The sequence below is a fragment of the Saccopteryx leptura genome, chromosome 13 (genome assembly GCF_036850995.1).
Source record: "Saccopteryx leptura isolate mSacLep1 chromosome 13, mSacLep1_pri_phased_curated, whole genome shotgun sequence".
NCBI lineage: Eukaryota > Metazoa > Chordata > Mammalia > Chiroptera > Emballonuridae > Saccopteryx > Saccopteryx leptura.
In genome coordinates this window covers 3,247,102-3,268,413 of record NC_089515.1, presented here as the reverse complement: position 1 = coordinate 3,268,413, position 21,312 = coordinate 3,247,102, and the positions used below count along the sequence as shown (strand labels likewise).

The following is a 21,312-nucleotide window of genomic DNA, read 5'->3' as shown; positions in this document are numbered from 1 at the left end:
CGGGGCTGCAGGGCCGGCCGGTGCTGCACAGGCAGCCTGAGAGGCTGCGCGGAGCGGGGTCAGCGTGGATGCCACCACACTGGGCATGCTCCGACCTAGGCCGGAGAGGAGGAGACCGCTGTCGGCCCCGCCCCCGCGCGCGGCTCTGTTTTTCCGCCTGTCCAGGCCCCGCCCTGCTCCGCCACTCGGCCCCGCCCCCGAGTTTCGCCGGTCTCCCCGTGCGACCAGGCCCCGCCCCCGAGTCCCGTCTATCTCCCCGTGCGACCAGGCCCCGCCCCTCTCCCCAGGGCCCACTTCCCTGCACGCCCAGGCCCCGCCCCCCCCGCCCCGGACGTGCCGGGACTGCCCTCGTTCCCCCACCATTTCGCTTCTCTGCGCCCGCTGCTGCTTGAGGTCAGCGCCCTGGGCAACGCGGTGAGTGTCGGGGTGCCGCCCTCTTGCCTAAGTGCAGGGCTCTCCCTGCAGAGGGCGGGCGTGTGCGGCCCATGGGACAGTCCAGCCGCCCACTCCTCACTGAGCATGTGCAGCCCGCCCAGACCCCCACCCACCCCGCACGGATGCTCAGGTGTGTCCAGGTGTGCCCACGTGTGCCCAGCTCTGCGGTTCCCGGACCGAGTTGCTCTACAGTGACTCGGCCGCCCGTGCTGTCCCCTCCACTTGGCCAACACCTTCCCGCCATCACTGCCCACCTGCTGCCCCGCTCTGCTCACAGCGCCCAGGGGGCACCGCGCCCTGTGTTGGTCCCCAGAAGCTTCCAGAAGCTTCTTGGGCCTTTCCTTGCAGCAAACCTTCAGCGTCCTCCTTGTGCCGAATGCCCCGTTTCTCTCGTCTGAGAAGGCGGAGAGGAGGGAGCACCACGTGCGGGTCCTCGTTATCGTGGGTGGTGGTGTACCTGGACACCTGGAGTAGCAGAGGAGGTTGAGGGCCGTTCGCACCTGACCCCGCAATCCCCAGGTGCTGGTCATGCAGGAGACAGATCACGGCCCGGGCTTCCAAGCGCCGCGGTGGCTTTATGTCCTGGAGACGGGTTCTGGTGGATATGTGGGCGCAGCGTCTGCTTGGTTGAGGAGACCGTAATCCCAGGACGGGAGGTGGCTTTGGTCACTGCTGTTGGAGGCACTGGACTGGTTATTTACCTGTGAGCCTGTGAAGTCCCAAAGCCGGGTTTCACCTCCCTGTCTGGAACAGATCAGAAGATGGTTTGGCTGTTGTCCCGAGTCCTCAGTGCCTGGAACCCTCAGGGAGGTGAAACAGATACAAAGAAACCTATCACACTATGGGGGTGGGAAGCATTGTAAAGCAAGTGTAAGGAAACAGCGTAACCTTTCCTCCAAGCTGATAGTTGACACTGGATTAACTCGTATGGTAAGGCGGTTCACACCAAGCCCGTACTTCCTAAGGTCCAGAGTCTGCAAGTAGCAGAGGGGGACAGGCCTTGCCCTGCAGGGCTTCCCTGGCTTCCTGGGCTGCTTGTCTTGTGGTTAGAATTTGCACCACAGAGCTCTGTCTGCGGCAGTCTGGGGGCTGGCTGAACCAGGCCTCAGGTACAGTACACTCAGATACTTTTCTATGCAAGTGTTCTTTTCATTAAAAAGAGTCTGTATTCCAAGAGCTAGATTGAACTATTATTAGACACTGCTTTAAAAAGGCTTCCCGACTGTAGAGCCAGGTTTGGATGGCTGGTGCAGACGCGCTGATACACATCTCACTCCTGTTCAGCTGCTGAGAGACTCTCAGTCCTTTCTGTTTTCTCTCTGTTTTGGTCCTGATTGGCGGTCAGTTGAGCCTCCCCTGGACCTTGTCTTCCATTCGGGCCTCTGTCCTGGGGTTCCCTGTACCCTTATCCATCCTGCATCCAGGGAAGAGGGGAGACCAGGCCTGCAGAGGCACCGACCTCCCTGGTGTCCTGCCAAGTTTCTCCTCGAGTCCTTGTCTCTTCTCAAGAACCCAACACAGTTACTATTCTCAGTGTTTTTTTTAATAATATAAACTTACTGGATTGTGTCTATTTTCCTTATTTTACAGAGGCTATTTAGAAGCCAGTGATTCAGACCACTAAGACTGTTCTATTCCAACTCCCTTTTGGGGGCATCAGTGCTCTTTTTAGTTGATGGTGTCTTCTTGATAGGAGAAAAGAAAAGGAAGAAAAGCCGTGATTTTCTGAATTCTCCTTCCTCGTGGTCATCTGTTAGCATGGTCGTCGGGCTTGTTTTCACATCTATCTCTGACCCTGCCCAGTGCCCTTGCTCAACAGGAAGTTCTTCTTCTAGGTCCACTTTCCCTGAGGGTCCTGACTTCCTGTTGTGTCTCTGGTTACTCCATACATGCATTTAGTCTCTGAAAGGCCCAGAGTTCCTTGGGCCACTGTCACAGCCCTCCCTGACCCTGTTTCCTGGGATGGATAGCCTCTGACTCAGCTACTTTCTGAAAGAGATGAGGAGTAACTGGTCAGGTGGTTCAGTGAATAAAGTGTCCTGGCACCCTGAGGTGGTGGGTTTGATCCCTGGTCTGGGCACATATGAGAAGCAACCAATGAATACACAACTAGATGGAACATCTAAGTGGCACAATGAGTTGATGCTTCTCTCTCTCCCCCCTTTCCCCCTCTCTCCCCCCTCTCTCCTCCTCTCTCTCCTCCTCTCTCCCCCCCTCTTCCTTCTTCTCCCCTCTCTCTCACCCTCCCTCTCCCTCTTCCCCCTCCTCCTCCTTTCTCCCTCTCCTTCCCTCCTTCCTTCCTTCCTTTTTCCCCCTGCTCTCAAATCAGTGGAAAAATGTGAAAGAGATTGGGTGTTATCAAAGAATATTATATAAACAAAACCTGAAAGATGATAAAATCAGACACATAAACTATAATATTACTGTGGGATGAGAGTGGATTGTGCACCTGCATTTTCGCATACACTCATGATAAATGAACCACCCCAATGCACTATTCTTGGTCTGAAATGAAAGTGTGTGTGTATATAGTTAATCTGGTTGGGGGGGTGGGGGTTGTTTAGGAGCGTTAGTTTTCCCTTGGTCCATCACTTTTCCCATTCTGTTAGCTCTGAAGGCCTGTCCAAGGCATAGGTGGATGAAAGTTTTAGACTCAGGTTGTAGACAAAATACTGCATCATGCATATTTGGTAACTGCCACACATCTGTTGGTTAGTAGAAAGAAATAGTCTAGTGTTCTTTTGACTTAAAAAAAATTAATAGTAAGAAATAACTTGAGCAGGAGGGCCATAGGGTTTGGGGAAACCCTATAAAGAATTAATGAATATATGGAATACAGTGAAGAGCCTTCCCCTTTACGTAGCTGTTAGAATGAACTGTCTGAGAAGAGGAATAAATCATTCTTGTGACCTTTTGTAACCTTTGAAGGAAGCAGAGTGGTTTGGGCTGCTCTGGCTCATGTGTAAATCTGTCACAGACCCTGTCTTGCCAAAGTGCACAGAGTCGCTGGCAAATGAACCAGTCTATGGCAGCCCACCCTCTTGATGTCTACTAAATAGCTGAATAAACAGGCGGCCCCAGGGGCCTCTGACACAGCAGTGACATCCTTGGCCACGGGTTGAATGCTGAAACTTGTTTTTCTGTACCACAATTTGTTTTCTGTTAGATTGGGGGCTTAACAGAGGGAGGGTAGCAGGCCTTATGTCTCCTCCCCCCACCTGCAGTAAACTCGTTTGTCCTGTGATGCCGCTATAGTGAAACCAGTTAGAAATTCTATAAACACATTCTTACGTTATTACATTTGCTGTCGCGTGTGTTTGTGGGTGGGTAACCAGGAAAGGGATTGGGAGAGAGCTCTAAATGCCTAGTATGTTCACTCGACTACTTCGAAAATTTTCTTGTTAGAATAATTTCCTACCCGTAACACTTGTGAAGTCAGCAGAGTATCCAACCTGAGCTCTATAGCCCATTCCCAGAAGTCTGGGGCAACCCTGAATGCGCCGTCCACCAATGGCATCCCTTGGAACAGCAGGCCCTTGTTAAATCTATTTGTTTTTATTATAGACATCGATCTGCCCGTCGCAATAATGCATTTATGGACATTTTTCTGCAAGCACAGCGCTGGTGGCAGTTTTTACTGACAAATTGAGTCATATAGATAGTTGTTTAGAAAACTCTTACCTTATTGACAGATTGGGCAATTCCAGCACTGGCTGTTGAACGGTATCGAGATGGGTGAAGAGAGTGAATCGGGTCTCAGGCGGAAGAGGGGATGGGACATGGAAATGTTGAAATTTAATATAGAAGTGGTAGTTATTTCTCATTTGTTTTAACACTGTTAGCTACAGTTTACTCTCCAATGGAAAGGATTAAAATTAGGGACCACCTTCAGATTTTTACCCTCTTTGATGTCACTAATAAGAGCCACCGCTGGAACATGGGACCCGCTGCTTTCCTTGGAGTGGGGTAGCCCTGAGCAGTAGGGGAGCAGCGTCTGAGCCCTGATGGTGTCAGACTCACTGAGGATGCTGGTTGAAAACACAGATTATTGGCAGACCTCCCTAACAGATCCCGGGCGCTGGCGTCGCTCTTGGCTGCCTGTGCTGATGGGTTTGTGTGTACGGTTTTGTAACTCCTCAGAGACGTGTGAGCCTCGACAAATTGCAAACCCAACCTGTTATCGTAGCGTTGTAGTTTTCGGTCTTGTGGTTATGACAGGAGATGCAGATGTTACCAAAACTTTGGCATGCGTTTTATACACACACGTTAAGCATATTGTATTTCACTCCTATCTCTCCTTTTTTTCCTTCCTTTCTCTCCCTCTCCGGGTAGAAACTTTTCACGGTCTGAAGTGAGGGTTGACTTTCTGATACACAACAGAATACATATTTATGGACCTGAGTTTTTACTTAGTAAGAGCCAGAATTGTGAGGGGACAGGTTCTGGTGATGCCATTTACTAATTGGGTGACTTTGGGCAGCTGTTAAACCCCAGCTGCCTCATATATCAGGTGGAGGGATCACACTTATTCTCTCTACCTGGGCAAGTATAAACACATGGAATAATCTGCCCGGAGAGAAATCTTAATTTGGAACCATAACCCTGTAGTAGGATGAAACTGTAACTGGAAAAAAGGTGAGGAACCAACCAGAATCCTTGTTTCCCTTCAGTCCATTCAGCATCCCTGTTTCCCTTCAGTCCAATCAGCATCCCTGTTTCCCTCCAGTCCAATCAGCATCCTGTTTTCCTTCAGTCCAATCAGCATCCTTGTTTCCCTCCAGTCCAATCAGCATCCTGTTTCCCTTTAGTCCAATCAGCATCCTTGTTTCCCTCCAGTCCAATCAGCATCCTGTTTCCCTCCAGTCCAATCAGCATCCCTGTTTCCCTTTAGTCCAATCAGTATCCTTGTTTCCCTCCAGTCCAATCAGCATCCTGTTTCCCTCCAGTCCAATCAGCATCCCTGTTTCCCTTTAGTCCAATCAGCATCCTTGTTTCCCTCCAATCCAATCAGTATTCTTGTTTCCCTCCAGTCCAATCAGCATCCTTGTTTCCCTTTAGTCCAATCAGCATCCTTGTTTCCCTCCAATCCAATCAGCATCCTTGTTTCCCTCCAGTCCAATCAGCATCCTGTTTCCCTCCAGTCCAATCAGCATCCCTGTTTCCCTTTAGTCCAATCAGTATCCTTGTTTCCCTCCAATCCAATCAGTATCCTTGTTTCCCTCCAGTCCAATCAGCATCCTGTTTCCCTCCAGTCCAGTCAGCATCCTGTTTCCCTCCAGTCCAATCAGCATCCCTGTTTCCCTTTAGTCCAATCAGTATCCTTGTTTCCCTCCAATCCAATCAGCATCCTTGTTTCCCTCCAGTCCAATCAGCATCCTGTTTCCCTCCAGTCCAGTCAGCATCTTGTTTCCCTCCAGTCCAATCAGCATCCTGTTTCCCTCCAGTCCAGTCAGCATCCTGTTTCCCTCCAGTCCAATCAGCATCCCTGTTTCCCTTTAGTCCAATCAGTATCCTTGTTTCCCTCCAATCAGCATCCTTGTTTCCCTCCAGTCCAATCAGCACCTTGTTTCCCTCCAGTCCAGTCAGCATCTTGTTTCCCTCCAGTCCAATCAGCATCCTGTTTCCCTCCAGTCCAATCAGCATCCTGTTTCCCTCCAGTCCAATCAGCATCCTTGTTTCCTTCCAGTCGGGTTAGCATCCTTGATTTATAGATTTACATATAACCCAAACCCATATTTGGGACAGTGTGGACAGGGATAAGAGCACACACACGGGAATAGGACTGCTTCAGTTTGGACCTGGTTTTACTAGTTACTGTTTATGACCTTGAGTAAAATTACTTAATCTTTCCAAGCCTTGGTCTCTACTGTTCATAAAGCTATTGTGGAGCTCCTGGGAGGGAATCACATTTGGAATCGTGCCAGACTCGGCACACAGTGAGGCCTGAGTCACAAAACTGTTTGTGGTGGAGACAGGACTAGAGATGGGGTCCCAGCTAAAGGAGTCCACCTCCCAGGTGTCTGATTCCAGGTGGTCACGGACCTTTGTTTGGTCTAGAGGATGACTTAGCTCAGTGCTAATTCTCTGGGTTTCTGAAATTCCTTTTGTCTCTGAGAAGGTGATTTTTCTCTGGTGCCTGTTTCTGTATTGTTGTTTTTTTTACAGGAGACATTATTGAGAGCTGCTAACATGGCTGGTCTCAAGGTGCTTTCCACTCAGGTGGCAACGTTCAGAGAGTGCAGGCATGCCAGGCTGATGACAAGCTCATGGTGTCTGGGCCTAGAGCAGGCGTGTGGGCTTAGCATGGGTTTCCCGACAGGCACTGCCAGTCCCTGACAGGCCCCAGTCACTGTCTCTGGAAGGCTTGACATTAATCGTCTGTTAAATTGAAAGAACTTCCCAAAGGACCAGACACAAAATCTGACACTGACAGTGGCCATGAACCAGCAGGGACACCAGCATACTGACAGTATTTTTCCATGTGTGACTGCTAGTACCACAGTAGTGAGGGTTTACATGATCCATGAGGCAAGCTTTGTGAAAACTAGAAAATCCACAATAATGTATGTGTATATGTGTGTGTAAATGGGTTTTCTTTTGGGGTACTTGGTTCGGCCTGGTAGAGCTACTCAAGTTCCAGAAGATTCCGGCCAGTGTAATAACACTATTGAAGGCCATCATAGACGGACTGACCCCATTGTCACAGCCCTGATGACACCGGCCCTGTTAGCATCCCGGTTCAGCGTGTGAGCAGACTGGCTCTGGGAGAGCGTGCAGCCTGCACATGCGCGTGGGTGTGGGAGTGGAGCTCGGCCTTCAGCCAGGCGTGTTTGTAACTTAGTGCAGGCTCACGGCTCACCACGCCATGCTGCCTTTGTACTGGTGACACAGGAATCTGGTAGAAGTCCTTTTGAGGCAGGACGTGGCAAAGATCAGTCCATACCTATGTTCTGCTATGTTTTCTGAACAGCAGTGTGACCAAGCATTTTCTTTAGAGGACAGTGTCTGTTGAGGAAAGGGAATGGACCCTTCCCGCTTGGCCTGGCGGGGGTTCTGAAGTGGGACATTGTCTAGTGCCCACTGTCGCTCAGGCAGAAACATTGGCAGTGGGGAGCGAGGCTCATTATGGGGCATCCTCAGCTTCCACCCCCTGAGGGGCCATCTGTACCTTCCTGTAGGTCGTAGCAGAAGCTTCACAATGAGACTGTCAGGCTTTGGGTACAAATTACATGTAAGGTCTCCTCAGATGCAGACCACAACATGGTTTCATGGCCCCGTATCCTCAGACTGTGTTCCCGTGTGAGCACCCAGCTGGTCACCAAGGGCCTCCCATCATGGCCGGGGGACAGGGCAGTGTTTACGTGCTGTGAGGGCTGGTGACAGGCACCGCAGGAGAGAGTCTGGCCTTTGTTGGAAGAGGGTAGGGGACATGGTGGAAGATGATTTGAAAAACGTTTTCCTGAGCAAATGACCTGTGAGTGGAGACTTGAATGATGAGACATGGGTGGCCATGCAAAGGGCAGTCAAGGCCAGAGCAGTGGCCGAAGGGGTGTGGGTGGTCATGGGTTGGAGTGTTGTTAGGACAGACAGGATGACACCGCTGACCTGGACAGGGGTCAAGGACGAGGCGCATTGAGGCCGCCTGCCTTTGCAGACCTCTGTACACTCTAGCAGTGGTCAAAGCTGGGTCTCGGTGAAGGTTGGAAATGGCGCTTCCAGGTCTCAGTGTCCTGAACTTGTTGTCTAGTGACAATAATGACAGCGGTGATGGGGGGGGAGACAGGTGTGGGGTGCCAGAACCTGGAGAATGAGGACCGTGGAGCTGTATGCAGTGTTGGCAGCTGCTCGTACTAGTCAGGCATGTCCCATTCAACTGGAGGCTCACAGAAGAATGGGAGAAGAAAAGAAACGAAGTATGTCCCAAAGTTACTGAATTTAGCTGGCTATCCCAGGAAAAGCCCAGGTGTGCCATTCTTTATTGGGCAGAAGAATTTGTTTCTGTCACTGTGGTGCTGTCATCAGAGGAATCTGTGGTGGCAGATGGATGCAGTGAGTCGCGTGTGTTTGCCAGCGGCCACGATCCCACTGCCGCTCAGGCCCTCCGTCTGCCGGCCGCGAGGTCCGGAGAGCAGGTTGGTGGCTGAAGGTCCCCTGGTCCAGTGGCCACATTCCCACTGCCGCTCGGGCCCTCCGTCTGCCTGCTGTGAGGTCCGGAGAGCAGGTTGGTGGCTGAAGGTCCACTGGTCCAGTGGCCACATTCCCACTGCCGCTCGGGCCCTCCGTCTGCCTGCTGTGAGGTCCGGAGAGCAGGCTGGTGGCTGAAGGTCCACTGGTCCTCAGAGGGAGGCATGCGAGGCAGGTCCATCACGTTACTTTTGAAAGTCATTTCCATAACTGTTAGAACGAATGTGCCGGTGCAGAAATTAAGTGAATAGTCTTAAAAGTCCACATTATCCATTCTTTGTCCACGACCACCCACCGTTTCGGTCTTCTCTTGCCCACTGGGAGGGCAGACTCACGGAGAGACCCGCCTGGCGTCTGCCCTGGGCCCACGGTGCACCCCACGGGACGCAGGGCTTTCAGGGTCTGGGCACCTGGGTGCTTTGTCCCCCAGACACTCTGACTCCAGGGACCGGGACGCCCTTGCTGCTGCTCTCCCACAGGCTCAGACCCACGTGAGATCGAGTCGTCATCACTTTAGTGTTTTTCCTACAAAAGTGTGGGCTTTCACCCTTTGAGTACTCAGTTTTGTTAACCTTTTCAGTGAGGCCATATATGAACGCTCATGCTACTTAGAGGGTTAAAGACTTCCTCTTAGCTTTTTTTTTTTTTTAAAAAAAAAAAAGAATGTTTCTTTCTGCCATTTGTGTGATTAGAGCACTTCCCAGCCCCTCTGTCTTGTTTTATCTCTGGGCTGAGGTCACGCTGCTGTGCTTGTGGCCTGCTCTGCACTGACAGTCACCCCAGAAGGGCCGTCAATGGCTCTGCTTCTCATGTCCTCACGGACTGTTTTCTTCTGTGTGTTGAGAGTTCTTGCTGAATACATACCAGGTGTGCCAGGCTTCCTAGGACTGTTGCAAAGAAACTTGGTTTTGTTTTTTTTTAATTTGAGAGAGAGGTAGGGGTGGGGGTGGGAAGCATCAACTTGTAGTAGTTGTTTCTCATTCGTGCCTTGACCGGGCAAGCCCGGGGTTTTGAACCAGTGACCTCAGCATTCCATGTCAGCATTTTACCCAGTGCACCATCACAGGTCAGGGCGGTTGTAAACTTTTACCTGATGGATGTTGCCATTTCTGAGCACTGCCCCTGTGTGCCCTTACAGTGTGGGCCAGTACCACGGCCCTGGAGTCTGCTTTGGGGGCCCTGCTGTAGCAGTGTCCCTGGGCGATGCAGGAGAAGGCAGGGTCCCCAGTGAGGGAATGCCCTGTGCCTCCCAGGGTGCCATTAATATTTAAAAGGTGCATTCGAATTCTCAGTCCAGGTTGTACATGTTTGTTTATCAGCACAGCTCTGTTTGTTGTTTAATTCCACAGTGAGAGTCTCTAAGAATATGATTAACCTGGAGGGGCGTCCTATAATGTAATTATTAAAGATTGATTCTGTGTATTCTTGAAATCAATGAGAGGCAGAATGGTGTGGCGTGGGATTGGGCTTGATTCCACCCATTTCCTAAACACGATTCTGTGACGACAACAGTATCGGTTTATTTCCTGGAACAGGTTTGATGGGTCTGAAGTGTATGATTAGTTTTATATAATTATTGGGATATGTAGTGTTCCTTCTACGACTTATGTTAATACGGCCAGCGGTGTTCACATCTCCCGCCACTGATGGCTGGGGTGGGGTGTGCCGTGATTGATCTTCCTGGGAGTGCTGTACTGTGGAAACAGCCCAGGCTGTTTGAAGTCTATTTTACAAGTGTGCACCGGCCCTTAGGGATGTTCTATTGAAAAACCCAATTGTACAGTTACCATGGGAACCCAATTAGAATAGATTGCTTGATTTTTTTTTTGTCTTTCATCTTGACCAAAAATCTACTGTATTTTAAATGTTTTCATATGAAATTGTATTCATACACTGACTTGCTGTACTGAAGCATTCTTTATTTTATTTTACTTTTTCTTGTTTCCAACTCTAAGCAGAAATAGTGATAAATTCTCTGGTGGAGCTTGGTGAAGAAGTCTAAAGAGATTTAGTCACATTCCTGTGGAAAAGTGTTTTACCAGTGGTGGAAGAAGAGGCAGACCAGGTGGTGGGCAGCATTTACAGATATGGAACAATGGTGGGTGTTTTCCTCAAGGGCAGTGGTCCCCAACCTTTTTTGGGTCACGGACCGGTTTAATGTCAGAAAATATTTTCATGGACCAGCCTTTAGGGTGGGACGGAGAAATGTATTACGTGACCGAGACAAGCGTCAAGAGTGAGTCTTAGGTGGATGTAACAGAGGGAATCTGGTCATTTTTAAAAAATAAAACATTGTTCAGACTTAAATATAAATAAAACGGAAATAATATAAGTTATTTATTCTTTCTCTGCGGATCGGTACCAAATGGCCCACAGACCGGTACTGGTCTGTGGCCCGGAGGTTGGGGACCACTGCTCTAAGGGCTGACAGGGACGCCATGTACCTCCAGTGGTGCTCTGAATGTCAGATGGGGACTACAGGGCTGGTTTTTCCTCCGGTTTGCAGGTGAGGGATTAGGTCCAAAGGGCCCCTGGGTGTGTGTGGGGGTGGAGTGGAGATAGTGGGGGAGGTCTGGCAAGGAGGGAGGGTCTCAGGGCTCTCTTCTCCACACTGGGGGTCCCCATCTGGTTTGGCCTCAAAGACTTTCTGTGCCCTGAAAACTTACTGGGAATTCCGAAGAACTTACGTGAGTTATATTTTCAGATTTACTCCATTAAATATTGATTTGGACCTTGAGAAACATTAAACACTGAGAAATTTAAAAATATTTATTGGTTCACTAAGCAATAATAAACATTGCATTTTAATATAAATCACACATTTTTAGTGAAGAGTGTATTTTCTATATGACAGTTTAGTGAGATGAGTAGCATTGTTTACATTTTTTTCAAATCTTTGAAATAACTGACTACAATCAGCTAGGCTCACGTAGCTGCCTTTGCGTTCACTCTGTTGTGATACATTGTTTTTGCTGAAGTGGGTCAAGGAAAACCTGGCTTCATGGAAGTAAGTAACAGGGAAGGGAGGGCATTCTATTATCTTTACAGATAACTGTGGCTGCTTTTCTTTGACAGTGTCACAAGTCCACAAGGGGTAGTTTCTTGAGGCTTCATTGCAGGGTGGAGCTGAGCCCTTAGTGAACACTGTGCCTCCATCACATGGAAATCCATGGGTACATCTTGCACCTTGAATGGTTTGTAGCATCGTTCATTGGTCCTCTGGAAAATATTGGTTTGTTCAGTTACACAGATCTTCCAAATGTTGACGTATTAATATCATATTTACAACCATGTTTCTTGATATCACCACCTTTCTTCTTAGAGAAGTCTCCAAATTGGGAGGCTGTCCAGCTGTGGTGGTGGCTACAAATATTCCACAGTTCTAACGGCCACTCAACGCTCTCCCTAAATCATTAGACTGACTTTATTTTTCAGAAAACAGCTGCTGGACACCCAAGTCTGAGTAGCCATAGCTCGTTAGTCATTCATACAAGTAAAGCTTTTGTTCCATGAAAAAGTGGCCAGTTCATTTTAAATCTCCGATAGTCACACGAATGCTTTCCTCAGACAGGTGTCATCCTTGGTTTGTGACAGAGTGCTCTGTGGTGCCTCCCGTCCGAGCACAGAATATTAGAAAAGGCCAGGGCTGAATGCACTTCACAAGTTGGGTTGCTTCATCGGGTCTTTCTTAAATGAACCAGCGAGTTTGTGGTGGGAAATTTGGGGTGATTCCCTCCGAAGCAGGTGCCGTGGGTTTGGTCTTAAGCAGTTTTACCCAGCATTGCCTTCGCCTCATCGCCCTTCACCATTAAGTGTTACGCCAACTCTAGGTACCTCTTACCAAACTGAGGAATTTTTTGTCCTTTATGCTGTTAATGTGGTGAAATATACTTTTTTATTTTTCATATGTTAAACCAGTTTTGCATTCCTGGAAAATCCCCAATGGAATTGATGTAGATTATTTTCAGATATTGCTGGATTTGATTTGTTAATATTTTTGAGGGTTTGTGTGTGTTCAGGAAGGCTCTTGATCTCTGGCTCTCTTAGAGAATTCTAGATTGACCTTTCTTTTCTTTCATGCTTTAAACATGTTGTTCCATTGTGTCCTACCTCACATAGTTTCTGGTGAATAGTTTGCTGTCACTCTTCATTTCTCTGCATGTAAATCTGTGCCCACCAACCACCCTCTTTCTGACAACTTTTAAGGTGTTTTTTTTTTTTTAAATCACTTGTTTTTAGCAATTTTATTAGGATTTGCTTTGGTTTAGTTTTCTTTATGTTTATTCTGCTTTGGTTTTGTGAGTTTCTTGCATCTATGAGTAGAGATTTTTCATCAAATCTGAATACTTAATTTATATTCAAATAAGTTTTTGCCTTTTTTCGTGACTCCAGCTGTACATGTGTTAGACTGCTTAATATTGTCCCACATCCTACTGATGGTCTGTATTTTTTCAGTTTTCCCCCCTCTGCCTTAATAGTTTTTAAAGTGTTATTCCTCATTGTCTCTAATTTTTTTTCCCTTCCGATGTATCTAATCTGTTAATCATGCCAAGTTATTTTTATTTTAGATTCCATATTTTACATCTAAGTTCCATTTGGGTCTTCTTTATATCTTCCATTTCTCTCGTCATGTTCATGTTTTCCTCTGTCTTCTTGAACATGGGGGAACGTGCTTATAATAGCTGCTTGCAGAGCCTGTGATGTTTAGTGTGTGTGATAGCTGTTTTGGCTGACAAAAGCCTATTTTATTTGTTTTCTGGGGTTCTTTGACTGTATTTAGGTAGTCATGGTTGCCATAGAACCATATCTTAAGGAAGACAACTAAATATTCAAGGAAGCCTAGGTTAACTAAGGATAGCATATGTAAATAAAAATGAAGTCTGCCATTGAGCATATAGGCAGCCTTGGTGAAAAAGAATGGAGGAGCCACCAAGCACTCATTTGTAAATTAGTAGATGAATGTCAGCTATTTGGGAGAGACAAACCTTTTCCTGTGAAAGGAATTTGTCCTAAAGTTTTAGTCAGGGATAGTAAGCAATTTAATATTGACTTTTTTTTTTTTTTTTTTTTTTTACAGAAACGCAGGAATGGTTTGAATGTGACTTTTTGTTTTGTTTTGTTTTGTTTTGTTTTGTTTTGTTGTGGATCCTCAATAGAAGCCACGGGTATCGTGTTGCTTAGGGAACTGAGAACGATAGTCCATGTAGGCTGTGGTCTTCCTTGACTCAGGTGGAAGACGTCAGATGGACAAGTGAGGAATGAGTAGTGGGAAGGTCTTCTCACATGGAGATTAAGTCACCTGGGGGTTTGATGGATGCCAGAGGGCAACTGTTTGTGGAATGCACAGGTCAGCTGCCTGTTGGTTATCTGAGCCGTTTCTCCTGCCTCTGCTTGGCTGGTTCCCATGCCCTCTGACTTTTGACAGCTGTGGCTCCTGGGTGGCGCGGGGAGGCTGGCAGCCAGGACCCTGAGGGGGACCTCTTGGCATGGTGGTTCTTGTCTGAGAGACAGTACCTCAGCTCTGTGCCTTGGCCACCCCTTTAAAGCCCCTCCACCATGCTCCTCGTCTGGGTTCTTCTCACCGCTCCCCACTCCGAACGGGGAGAGCAGCTGAGTCCTGAGTTGTTCACCTCTCCTCTTGGCTCTTGACTCTCCATTTTCCCTGTGTCAGCACACGTTCAGTGCTTGCAGTAGATCCTGGTCAACAGGGAGAGATGCACAGATGAGCCAGGTTGCAGGTGTTTGGTGATGCTAGGAGAGTCAAGGTCCCTTTCTGTTAAGAAAACTTTGTTTCCTTGCTCCAGACAAGGACCACTCCCACTCCACATGAAGAGGACACGAACTGGGAAGACAGGAAATCACAGGCGTCTTGAATTCAGATGATTTTTCTCTTGTCACCGTTGCAGTTTTAAATGTGTGATATCACTAGAAACGCATTCTGCTGAGGGCTGTCACTTTGATGTTTTCGTGCTGTTGAAGATGAGACCAGACAGAAGAAACTGTGCTCTTTCCTCCCTGCCAGAATTCACACATCATTGCAGTTCATTCTCTGCCAATTGGACCCTATTCAATTAAATTTAGGAGTGCAATAACATTGACCCCAGCATTGCTGTCTATTTGGCCATCTAGAGAGCTCTTTGCAGCTCTGTATTTGAAAAATGAACCCACCAAGGGCTGCCCTGTGTCCCAGGTTCTTGGGTGGCTGAAGTGAGTTCTGAGTGCCCAGACACAGCTGGCTCAGTTGGGTGACTAACCACAGTTTGTTTATACACGGCTCTGTTGTCCTGTCACGGGACACTTGGATCCAATGCTGTTGGATTGTTCCTGGTTTCAGCTGTCACCACTCGAGCTGTGATCCCTCTGTACGTGGCTCCTGGTGCACACTTGTAATAGTTTCTCCTGAATGCGTGCACACTCAGGGTGCAATCACTGCACCATCAGCATTCTTTTTTTTTTTTTTTTTCTGAAGCTGGAAACGGAGAGAGACAGTCAGACAGACTCCCGCATGCGCCTGACCGGGATCCACCCGGCATGCCCACCAGGGGCGACACTCTGCCCACCAAGGGGCAATGCTCTGCCCCTCCGGGGCGTCGCTCTGCTGCAACCAGAGCCACTCTAGCGCCTGGGGCAGAGGCCAAGGAGCCATCCCCAGCGCCCGGGCCATCTTTGCTCCAATGGAGCCTTGGCTGCGGGAGGGGAAGAGAGAGACAGAGAGGAAGGAGGGGGGGTGGAGAAGCAAATGGGCGCTTCTCCTGTGTGCCCTGGCCGGGAATCGAACCCGGGTCCCCTGCACGCCAGGCCGATGCTCTACCACTGAGCCAACCAGCCAGGGTCCATCAGCATTCTTGTTACAAGACTAAACTGTTCTGTAAAAGTGGCCAAAGCAGATTAGACTCTTAGGGGTTGATGCTCATCCTGCCCAAGACTTGGAATCACGTGAGAGAGGCACACCTTCCGGGTAGAAGAGAGTGTCGCCTTGTGATCGTAACGTACATTTCTCTGATTATGAGTGAGGTTGAATATCTCCTCAGGTGGCCATTTGTGCTTCCTCATGTACAATATGCCTGTGTGTACCCTTTTTGCCTGTGTTTCTCTTGGGTGGTCTATTCCTTCCTTATGCTTTATCGCAGTACTCTATGTACTCTGGGTCCTAACCCTCTGTCAGGCATACAGTACAGGGGTATGCCAGGTGGTGGCTTTACTTTCTCTTTTCCTTTGCAGTCTTAGATGCACAGGAGTTGTTCATTTTCACAGAGTTGCACTTAATTGAATTTATGATTCTTTTGCTTTTTGGTTCTGTTTCTGTACTAATACCACACTGTACTAATTATCCTAGCTGTAAGCCAGCTTTTCACGTTGAGGGGTACGTCCTCACATCTTGTGCATACAGATCTCAGAATCAGCTTGTCAGAGACTCTTAGAAAAAGCCTTCGGTGCTTTGACGGGAGGGCTTGGATCTGTGGGTTGATTGGGACAGTGGTGTCTTTAAGGTACAGGTCTTCCTCTTCAGAAGCATGCTCTCTGCACGTGTTCCGTTGGGTCTTTGTTGGTCTCTCACATGGTCATCCTTCTTTAATTCTTTAATAGCGAGCTTGTTCCTCTTCTCTTGTGCTCTCCCTGGATCCTCCTGGTTTTTGGTTGTTTCTGTTGCTGTTGTAAATGTCCGTTTTTAGGATTTCTTTATGATTGGTATATGAATTTTTTTTTTTGGTATAGGAAAATTTTAATTTATTTCTGTGTACTCATATCTAGTTTCTTTGCTAAATTCTCTTTTTTATTTTAAAATATTCTGTATATATACTGCTCACAAATTAGGGGATGTTATTTATAGCTTTGTATTCATTCTGAAATATCTCCTTATTTTGTGAGCAGTACATTCTGTATATATTCTTTGATTTTCTATGTGCACAATCACGTTGCCTATGAATGAGAATTTTTCTTTCTTTCCTTCTACTCTGTTAATCATTTCTTTATTTTACTTCCCATGTTATGCTAGCTAGGACCTCCAGCACCGAGTTAAAGTAAAGATATGGTGATAATTAATATGCTTACCTTGTTACTTATTTTAAAGAGAAAGGTACGAGTTTTCACCACCAGAAATGATGTTTGCTGTTGGCTTTTAGTAGAGAGAAAGTTTCCCTTTCTTCTGGTTATCTGAGAAAAAATTTTAAGTTATTAGTGGGCTTTGAATTTTATTAAATGATTTTTCTGCATCAATGGAAGTCAATGTGATTTCACCCCCGTGTCTGTTAAAGTGGATAATTACCTTGATAGATTCATTAATGTTAAATCATTTTTGTGTTCTGGGTTATATGCTTGGTCACTAAGTACCTGTTGGACTAGGCTTAATAATTTTTGTTTAGAATTTTTTTCAGCTTTGTTTCTGAGTGAGTCTGGCCTATTTTTTGCCTTTCCTATAGAGCCCTTCTCTGATTTGAGTTTCAAAGATAAACTGACTCATAGAATGGGTTGAGCATTCTCTATTTTATGTTCTCTACATGGATTTATATCATATATTAAAATGATCTTTTCTTTGAACATTTGCTAAATTCTCTGTATATAACCTGGCATTTGTGGGAAGGCATTTAAACTGTTGAGTTAATTGCTTTTATAGTGATAAGGTTATTTTTTAGCTCTAGTTAGGCTAATTACATTAAGCCAGGTTTTCAGTTTTTTGAGATGGAAAATGGTTCATAGTCTTCTCATTACACATTTTAAAGCTCTGTAATTATGTTCCCTATTTTCATTCCTTGTGAAGTTTATTTTTACTCTCTTTCCTTTTAACTGCCCCAGTCTCATGAGATCTCTGCCTCTTTTTGCATCTGTCGGAACCAGATTCTGACTGTGGCTGTATCTGTTGTGTCTGAGATCCACAACTCTCTGGGTTGATGTATGTCATTTGTTTTGGAAGTTCTGGACTCATTTCTTTGTGTTATTTCTCTCCCCCCTCCTTCCCTCTAGAGATTTAATTACTGGGACGGGGGGGGGGGGGGGCTGGCGGTGGTCCCTCCGAGTGCCAGTGCTCTTGTTCTTTTGTTTGTTTGTTTACTCTTTATTTCTTTCTCCCATTCCTTTTCTTTCTCTGTGCCATAGTTCGGATACTTTCTGTTAGTCTGTCTTGTCAGTCACCCATCCTGCTTTCTGCTCTGTCCAGCCTGCCAGCAATCTTAGAGAGGGAGTTCTGAATTTCAGATTCTGTGCTGTTTAGTACTAGGATGGCCATTTTTTATAATCATGTGCATTTCAATACCATATTTAACATTCTCTACGGTCTCATTCATTTTTTCTGTCTTTCCCTCCTATTTTAAACAAACCATTATAATTATTTTAAAGTTCTTATATGCTAACACCAGTATCGTGGATATCTGTTCTTCTACTTATATTTTCTGTTTTTTCCCTTCTCTTGATCGTGTAGTACACTCAGACACACGGTGCATACACACACCATATGCGCGCGCGCGCACACACACGCACACACTGGGTTATAATTTCTACACGTGAGATAATCAGAATTTTGTGTTTGGCTTTTTCACCTAACCTTGTCCCTCAGTGCTTATCTGAGTTATTGAAATCTTTGCCAACATTATTTCTAGAGTTGGCATAGTGTCACACTACAAAGAGGTGACCTTCCTTCATGGTTGGGTATTTAGGGACATTTTATATCTGAGGCTCTGTCCTAAAGAATAAATGAAAGTATTGTGCACTACCAAGGAAAAAAGAGAAAGAACTCATAGAAACAAAATCCAAAATGAAAGAGGAGAAATCACAACAGACATCATAGATTTACAAAGAATTATTGTAGAATACTATGAAAAACTTTATGCTACTAAATTCAACAATCTAGAAGAAATGGATAAATTCCTAGAACAATACAACCTTCCTAGACTGAGTCAAGAAGAAGCAGAAAGCCTAAACAGACCAATTTGTAGGGAAGAAATAGAAAAAAACTATTAAAAACCTCCCCCAAAATAAAAGTCCAGGCCCAGACGGTTATACTAGCGAATTCTATCAAATATTCAAAGAAGACTTTGTTCCTGTTCTACTCAAAGTCTTCCAAAAAATTGAAGAAGCAATACTTCCAAACACATTTTATGAGGCCAACATAACCTTCATACCAAAACCAGGCAAGGATGGCACAAAAAAAGAAAACTACAGACCAATATCTCTAATGAATACAGATGCTAAAATACTAAACAAAATACTAGCAAATCGAATACAACAACATATTAAAAAAATAATACATCATGATCAAGTGGGATTCATCCCAGAATCTCAAGGATGGTTCAACAGACGTAAAACGGTTAACATAATACACCATATTAACAAAACAAAGAACAAAAACCACATGATCTTATCAATAGATGCAGAAATGGCATTCGATAAAATACAACACAATTTTATGTTTAAGACTCTCAACAAAATGGGTATAGAAGGAAAATATCTCAACATGATAAAGGCCATATATGATAAACCATCAGCTAACATCATATTAAATGGCACAAAACTGAAGGCTTTCCCCCTTAAATCAGGAACAAGACAGGGTTGTCCACTCTCTCCGCTCTTATTTAATGTGGTGCTAGAGGATCTAGCCAGAGCATTCAGGCAAGACAAAGAAATAAAAGGCATCCATATCGGAAAAGAAGAAGTAAAGGTATCACTTTTTGCAGATGATATGATCCTATATATCGAAAACCCTAAAGAATCCACAAAAAGACTACTAGAAACAATAAGCCAATACAGTAAGGTCGCAGGATACAAAATTAACATACAGAAGTCAATAGCCTTTCTATTAATATATGCCAACAATGAAACATTTGAGAACGAACTCAAAAAAATAATCCCCTTCACGATTGCAACAAAAAAAATAAAATACCTAGGAATAAACATAACAAAGAATGTAAAGGACTTATTTAATGAAAACTACAAACCATTGTTAAGGGAAATCGAAAAAGATACAATGAGATGGAAGAATATTCCTTGCTCTTGGTTAGGAAGAATAAATATAATCAAGATGGTCATATTACCCAAAGCAATATACAAATTAATGCAATTCTCATCAAAATTCCAATGACTTTTTTTTTTTTTTTTTTTCATTTTTCTGAAACTGGAAACAGGGAGAGACAGTCAGACAGAGTCCCGCATGCGCCCGACCGGGATCCACCCGGCACGCCCACCAGGGGCGATGCTCTGCCCACCAGGGGGCGATGCTCTGCCCATCCTGGGCGTCGCCATGTTGTGACCAGAGCCACTCTAACGCCTGGGGCAGAGGCCAAGGAGCCATTCCCAGCGCCCGGGCCATCTTTGCTCCAATGGAGCCTTGGCTGCGGGAGGGGAAGAGAGAGACAGAGAGGAAAGCGCGGCGGAGGGGTGGAGAAGCAAATGGGCACTTCTCCTGTGTGCCCTGGCCGGGAGTCGAACCCGGGTCCTCTGCACGCTAGGCCGACGCTCTACCGCTGAGCCAACCGGCCAGGGCTCCAATGACATTTTTTAAAGAAATGGAACAAAAAATCATCCGATTTATATGGAACTATAAAAAACCCCGAATAGCCAAAGCAATCCTAAAGAAAAAGAGCAAAGCTGGGGGCATTACAATACCTGACTTCAAACTATATTATAGAGCCACGACAATCAAAACAGCATGGTATTGGCAGAAAAATACATTCAGACCAATGGAACAGAATAGAAAGTCCAGAAATAAAACCACATATATATAGTCAAATAATTTTTGATAAAGGGGCCAACACCACACAATGGAGAAAAGAAAGCCTCTTCAACAAAAATGGTGCTGGGAAAACTGGAAAGCCACATGTAAAAGAATGAAACTCGACTACAGTTTGTCCCCTTGTACTAAAATTAATTCAAAATGGATCAAAGACCTAAATATAAGACCTGAAACAATAAAGTACATAGAAGAAGACATAGGTTCTAAACTCATAGACCTTGGTTTTAAAGAGCATTTTATGAATTTGACTCCAAAGGCAAGGGAAGTGAAGGCAAAAATAAATGAATGGGACTACATCACACTAAGAAGTTTCTGCTCAGCAAGAGAAACTGACAACAAAATAGACAGCCAACTAAATGGGAAATGATATTTTCAAACAACAGCTCAGATAAGGGCCTAATATCCAAAATATACAAAGAACTCATAAAACTCAACAACAAACAAACAAACAATCCAATAAAAAAATGGGAAGAGGACATGAACAGACACTTCTCTCAGGAAGAAATACAAATGGCCAACAGATATATGAAAAGATGCTCATCTTCATTAGTTATTAGAGAAATGCAAATCAAAACTGCAATGAGATACCACCTCACACCTGTTAGATTAGCTATTATTAACAAGACAGGTAATAGCAAATGTTGGAGAGGCTGTGGAGAAAAAGGAACCCTCATTCACTGTTGGTGGGAATATAAAGTAGTACAACCATTATGGAAGAAAGTATGGTGGTTACTCAAAAAAATGAAAATAGAACTACCTTATGACCCAGCAATCCCTCTACTGGGTATATACCCCAAAACCTCAGAAACATTGATACGTAAAGACACATGCAGCCCCATGTTCATTGCAGCATTGTTCACAGTGGCCAAGACATGGAAACAACCAAAAAGCCCTTCAATAGAAGACTGGATAAAGAAGATGTGGCACATATACACTATGGAATCCTACTCAGCCATAAGAAATGATGACAT

At 45.7% G+C, this 21,312-nt stretch overlaps 1 protein-coding gene across 1 annotated transcript in view; it reads left to right on the top strand.

Moving 5' to 3' along the window:
* The first annotated feature begins 321 nt into the window (after positions 1 to 321).
* MGMT (O-6-methylguanine-DNA methyltransferase) overlaps positions 322 to 21,312 on the top strand; it is a 221,362-nt gene continuing 200,371 nt past the window's right edge. The window contains exon 1 of the mRNA XM_066354983.1: positions 322 to 414. The gene's annotated coding sequence lies outside the window, so the exon portion shown is untranslated. The remainder of the gene's footprint in view (positions 415 to 21,312) is intronic.